Raw genomic sequence first — 6997 nt, forward strand, 5'->3', positions numbered from 1 at the left:
CGCCTCCCACGGTCGACTCCGCCTCCGGTGCCAGATCTGTTTCCTGCGCTTGCGCGGGCTCTCAGCATTCAAGCAGCTTGTGCTGGGTTCCGCGGGTAAACACAGAAGATGGTGTTGATCCGCGTGTGGTTCAGCCAGCACCCAGTGCCGGCAGCCGGCCCTGGTAAGCGGCAGGCTCTTGATTTTCTCAGATCCCGTCCTGCAGGAGCCTGCACCCTGGCCTCAATGTCCAAATATCTCCGTTAAAAGGTTCTGCGGTGCAATTTGAAAAAGAATAGTTTACATGGTTCAAAAAATAAGGGGAAAAGAACCACCAAGTTATGAGAATATTTTGCAAGTCTCAGATCCCCACGTTTGATGCTAAGGGTAACTATTAGAACTAGCATTTTCCAGTCGTAGTTTAAGGATACGACTGAATTTTTTTCATTTAGATTAGTTTTAATTTTAAGAACAAAAACTGAATGGATGAAATCTCCAGTAGGGGATCTTTGGGGACAAGAGGCCTTTGAGACTCCTTATTTTAAGATCTTGTAGACTATGTTATTAAAGCAAAGCCTAGACAGCCATGAAGGGGGAAAAAATCCACTTATTGCATTATTATAACAACTTTTATGCTGCAGGAAAAAAGAAAAATAAAAAAGTGAAAAGAACCTCTATTTGAGAGAGAAACATTTATGACCCATAATGAAATGAAAAAAAGATTGTTATTGTATGTACATAGATAGGGAAATACACATTGAAATACAATAAGGCAAACACTGCAATATAAAAGGGAGAAGTTGATATGAGAAGGCCCTTTTATTGAGAGGAAGCCCATGGCTAAAAAGCATTTGAAAAAGATCTTAGTATTTCTGGTTTACAGTCAGAATTTGACCAAACAGCAAAAGTGTGAAAATATCAAGTATAGGGAAGTATGTAGGAAAAAAGAAGCTGTTAGGAACTTGTAAGACTTGATTGGAGAGGGAGATTGTCAGGATTTCCTAAACGTGTTTATGACAAAGCAATTTTAATTAACTTTTTTTTTTTTTTGTAAAATCAATATTGTTCTGGAACTGCTTCTCACACATAAACATGGATACTTCTATGAAAACATTAGACATATCTAAAGGCATCATGACATTATCAGATTGAAGGGGCAGAATCATCCTAAACAAAAGTTAATGAAGGTGGATGGATTAAGAGATTTTTATTCTTTAAGACTTTTAATTGTATGTATGATGAAAGAATTCTTAAGGATTTCAAGCACTTGTGGGATGAAATGCCTATATAGAAGATCAACAGTCAGTCACAGACTGTAAGAAAATGTTTGATAGGAAATGATGATTACTCTTACTTTACTAATGAACTGAACCAGCCATGAAACACCCATAGGAAAAGGGACCAAGGATATGGATGGAGGGATAAGGAGAGAGGAGCTCTGATTGGTCAATAAATGGGGTCAGGGAGGGAGTTTGCCTTTCTGGTACCATGGCAACACAATTTATTTGCTTATTTAATGGTGTGGGAATTGAACTTAGCACTTCCAAATGCAAGGCAAGCGCTCTACCACTAAACTACACCCCCAGCCCTCAACACAATTTAAAACATTGCTAAAATATCCCTATTAAGTTGAGGAAGGTGACAAATTTAAACAATAAAAATAGGCTGGCAAAACTAGAAATTCATATGTAGCAAAATGAGATTGAAATTCTATCTCTCACCCTGCACAAAAATCAACTTAAAGTGGATCAAAGATTTAGGCACTAGAACAGAGACCCTGCACCTAACAGAAGAAAAAGTAGGCCCAAATCTGCACCATGTCAGCCTAGGATCTGACTTCCTTAACAAGACCCCTAAAGCGCAAGAAAGTAAAGTCAAGGATCAATAAATGGAATGGATTCAAGTTAAAAAGCTTCTTCTTAGCAAAGGAAACAATCAATAATGTGAGAAGAGAGCCTACAGATTTGGAGAAAAGCTTTACTATATGTACCTCCAATAAATCTCTAGAATATTAATCTCTAGAACTCAAAAAACTGAACACCAAAAAAACAAATAGCCCAGTCAATAAATAGGCTAAGGAACTGAACAGACACTTCACAGAAGAAACACAATTGATCAACAAATATATCAAAAAGTGTTCAACATTTCTGGCAATTAGAGAAATGCAAATCAAAACTACAAAATTTCATCTCACTCCAGTCAGAATGATTATCCTCAAGAATACGGGCAACAATAAATGTTGGTGAGGATGTGGGGAAAAAGATACACTCGTACATTGCTGGTGGGATTGCAAATTGGTACAACTACTATGAAAAGCAGTATGGCGATTCCTCAGAAAACTTGGAATGGAACCACCATTTGACACAGCTATCCCACTCCTTGGTTTTTACCCAAAAGACTTAAAATCAATATACTACAGTAATGCAGTCATGTCAATGTTTATAGCAGCTCAATTTACAATAGCTAAACTATAGAACCAACCTATGTGTCCTTCAATGGATTAATGGATAAAGAAAATGTGGTATATATTTTCAATAGAATATTACTCAGTCTTTAAAAAGAATGAAATTATGGCATTTTCCAGTAAATGGATGGAGTTGGAGAATATCATGTTAAATGAAATAAGCCAACCCCCAAAAGAAAAAAGCTGAATGTTTTCTCTAATATGTGGATGCTAATTCACAATAAGGATGGTTGGACACTAGAGAAGAATAGAGTTACCTTAGACTAGGTAGAGGGAAGTGAAGGGAGGGGTGGGGAGGGGATGTAGGTTTAGGAAGGATAGTAGAATGAAACAGACATTATTGCTTTATGTATCTATGTGACTGCTTGACCAGTGTGATTCTACAACAGGTACACTCAGAAAAATGAGAAATTATATTCCATCTATGTATGATATATCAAAGTGCATAAATGCATTCTACTGTCATGTATAACTAATTTAAAAAAAAAGAAAGAAAGAAAATAGGTACAACTCCTCTGGTGCAGGTACAACCTAACAATTATCTACCAAAATGTGGAAGATGTGAATCTAATCCAGAAATTTTGATTCAGTGTTGTCCATGGCCAGGAATCCTGTGATAGCCATATCGTGGGACTGTCTGAGAGGCGGTCAATGTCCTGCAGTAGCACATTGAATATTTGGAAACTTTGGGCCTCTTCATGCCACTCTGCAGCTCCTATACTAGATCAAGGCCATTTAACTTTCTTTTCTTTTCTTTCTTTCTTTTTTTTTTTTTTAGAGTGGAAAGTAGAGGCTTTATTAAAGGACAGCAGAAAAGACTTCTCCCAGAGGAAGAAGGGGACCCAAGAGGTGGAATCCCCATTTAACTTTCTTACAAATGAATGGGATGTCCAGCTTTCTTCCGTGTCATGTTATGCAGTTGTTTCTGAAACTTGGTTGCTCTTTCAGAGATTCTCTTTCTCAGGTCTTTATCTTAGTAGAGCCATGAAAATGTAAGGAATAAATGTCGATTCCAAGCCCTGATGCTCAGAAAACTGGTGATCTTTTCTCTACTACCTGAATTCAGAGGATTCTGATCCCCAAAAGGAGGAGACAGAGTCACAAAATGGAAAGAGAGTGAGTCCCTGGATCACTGCATGGAAGCCATTAGTCAACTACCAACATTAGGCTACCAAAGCTAGTAATAAAGTTTTATTGCATTAAGTCACTGAAATTAGAGGCATGTTTTTTAATACTCTGAGTGATACAAGAGTTTCTGTAACAAGAGCAAGCACTATGGAAAAGAGAAGGAATTTTCCTGTAGATGGTTAAATTGTCTCAGCAATGGTTATTTTGGGGGGTGAGGGAGGGAATTTATGCAGGTATGGTAGAAACTGAAGTACAATAGAAAGCAAGGCTTGCATATTTTGCTTTATTTTACAGAGCAGTGTATCAGGATTGTCTTCAGTTTGGTAGTATTAATTTAAATAATTGAAGAGAAAATAGGAGGAGGGGAGGGATAGGGAAGGTACTGGGAATGATATTGATCAAATTGTTATGGTCATGTAGAAATATTGTATAATGAATCCCACTATTATGTATAATTATAATGTACAAATTAAAATAAATAAATATGTATAATTATAATGTACCAATTAAAATAAAATAAATAAATAATAATCACATTTCTATTTTTTCATTGGATATGTAATATAATAATTTGGAATTTAGAGCAACAAATTTTGAGATCTGAAAAATAACTGTGGATTTTTAATGTAATTTAATAAATTAGAATTTAGATTTAAGAAATATTTAGATTGAGATAACAGGGACTTCCAAGACCAAAACCTAGAAAATAATCCAAGAGGTCAAAATGACTTGCTTCAATCATCAAACTAGTAGTTGGGTGAAATCCTTTTAGGAGATTATTTCATATTGACCTCACAATTAGGATAATTTTAGAAAATACTGAAATGAATGAAAGCTAGAAAGCAGTTTTTTCATTGAGGGATGAAAAATTCCATGCCAATGCACATTCTAAATGAAAAAAAAAATTATTAAGTTCCAGTGTCTATTAGTTGTAATTTGGGTGACATTATTGGTAATCAATTGGTTAATGATCTGGGTAATCTGAAAGTTAAACTAGGAGAACAATATGAGTAGTGTATGCTAAGGTTTGAATATAGTTTGTGCCCTGCAAGAGTCCCCCAAAAAACTGAGATTGAAGTCTTGGTCCCCAGAATGGTGTGTTGGGAGGTGGTGGAACCCTTGGAAAGATCCTTAGGTCCCTGGGGCATGCCTTTGGAAGGTAGTTCTCATGGAACTTCTTAGTAGTTCTCCCACAAGAGGGTTTTAATAAAAGTTTGAGTTGGCCCACCTAGCTCTTTTTGGTGCTAGGAGAATATGATCACTTGATGTTCCTGTATTCCCCCCTCCCCCCATAATGCTAGCGCTATGCACTTAAATGTCCTACTCTGTGTGCTAAATAAACCTCTTCTTCTTCATAAGTAGCTTGTATCAGGTGCTTCATTATAGTGGTGAAAAGCTGACAATACTGTGTGTATGTGTGTGTGTGTTTGTGTGTGTATGTGTGTGTGTGTGTGTGTAAATGTCTTTTGTCTCTGAAGCCAACTATCCCTGGCATAAATCCTAACTGTGAAAGCTGACTTGCTGATAATTTTTGGAAAAACTACTGAATCGTTGAACATGAATTTCTCCTCTATAATAATACAGAGTCATTGTGAGGGCATTGAGTTTTCCTGAGGGTAAACTCTTAGTGTTATGCCTAAAATAAAGAAGGTACTTGCTCATGTCAGTTGTCAGCACTGTCACCCTGAAGCCTCTGGTGGAAGGCATCCAACCTGGTTGCCTTCATCAGCTACTGAATTGGAGTAGGGTGGATCTGTGGAACTTCCATTCACGGAGTTTGTGGCTGGTTCTCAGGTTGAGGAAGTTAGCAACATTTCACCATTATTCACTCAGTGTGCTTATTGTTCTGTGGAGGCATTGTTCTCAGGAAGTGAAGGTGACTTTCTTAAGTACATACAGTCAGGGGCTGGGGATGTGGCTCAAGCGGTAGCGCGCTCGCCTGGCATGCGTGCGGCCCGGGTTCAAGCCTCAGCACCACGTACAAAACAAAGATGTTGTGTCAAAACAAAGATGTTGTGTCCGCCTAAAACTAAAAAATAAATATTAAGACAATTCTCTCTCCCTCTTTCACTCTCTCTTTAAAAAAAGGTACATACAGTCAGTATTTGGCCAAGCTGCTCAGAGAGATCTTATGTATTCTGTCTGCATGTGGATGTATGTTTTCTCTTTGGCTTTTTTTTTTTCCTTTCACTGTAAGCTTTCATTACTTCTTTTTGTTATGATTTTTTTGGTAATTGTATAAGGTCTTATGGTTTTAATTATCTTTATGTATGTATGAATGTGTGTGTGTGTGTGTGTGTGTGTTTATGTATATATAATCTTCTTAGGAGAACCATATCTGATTTGTTTTTCTGTCAAGTGTGTTTTCATTAGAATAGTTTTTCATTCAAGCATGGAGCCTAGTATGCAGTAGATGTTCAATAATTTTTGATGGATTTATTTCCTCTTTTTGGTGACATAATATTTTGTAAAAGTTTAGTTAAGCTTTCCATCACAGTTACAAAAGTTTAGTTAAGCTTTTTATCACTGAGATAAATCAACTTAAAAAGAGGAAAGGTTTGTTTTGGCTAATGGTTTCAGAGGTTTTAGTCCATGATATCTTTGCCCCCTTACCTTTGGACTTGTGGTGAGGCAGCACAATGTGGTAGAGAGTGCATGAGGAAGGAGGTTGTTACCTCATGTTGTCCAGGAATCAAAAGAAAGAGAAAGATGAAGGGCCAGGGTTCCAATAATCCCTTCAAGTACATGCCCCTGATAGCCTAACTGCCACCCAAAATGCCATAGATTGGTCACCAAACCTTTACTAGATGGGTCTTTGTGGAATATGTACCCAAACTATAGCAATTATGTTGGTAATTTTTTGGAAAGTCTGGGCTTCTCAATTTTTCAATTTCAATTTTTTTTCCTTTTGAAGCTATTGTAAATGGGGTAGTTTTCCTAGTTTATTTTTCAGAGAATTTGCCACTGTTGTACAGAAATGTTTTTGATGTATGGCTATTGATTTTATATCCTGATACTTTTCTGAATTTATTTATTAGTTCTAAAAGTTTTCTGGTGGAATTTTTTGGATCATCTGGGTACAGAATCATGTTGATAGTTTGAGTCCTTCTTTTCCTATCTGTATTCCTTTAATTTCTTTAGTCTATCTAATTGCTTTGGATAGGGTTTTAAAAACTATGTTAAATAAAAGTGGTGAAAGAGGGCATCCCTGTCTTGTTCCAGTTTTTAGGGGGAATGCTTTCAATTTTTCTCCATTTAGAATGATATTGGCCTGAGGCTTAGCATAGATAGCTTTTACAAGGCTGAAATATATTCCTATTATCCCTAGTTTTTCTAGTGTTTTCAACATGAAAGTGTTCTATATTTTTGTTGAATGCTTTTTCTGCATCTATTGAGATGATCATATGATTCTTATCTTTAAGTCTA

The sequence above is a fragment of the Marmota marmota genome, unplaced genomic scaffold (genome assembly GCF_001458135.2).
Source record: "Marmota marmota marmota unplaced genomic scaffold, marMar, whole genome shotgun sequence".
In the NCBI taxonomy this organism is placed as follows: domain Eukaryota; kingdom Metazoa; phylum Chordata; class Mammalia; order Rodentia; family Sciuridae; genus Marmota; species Marmota marmota.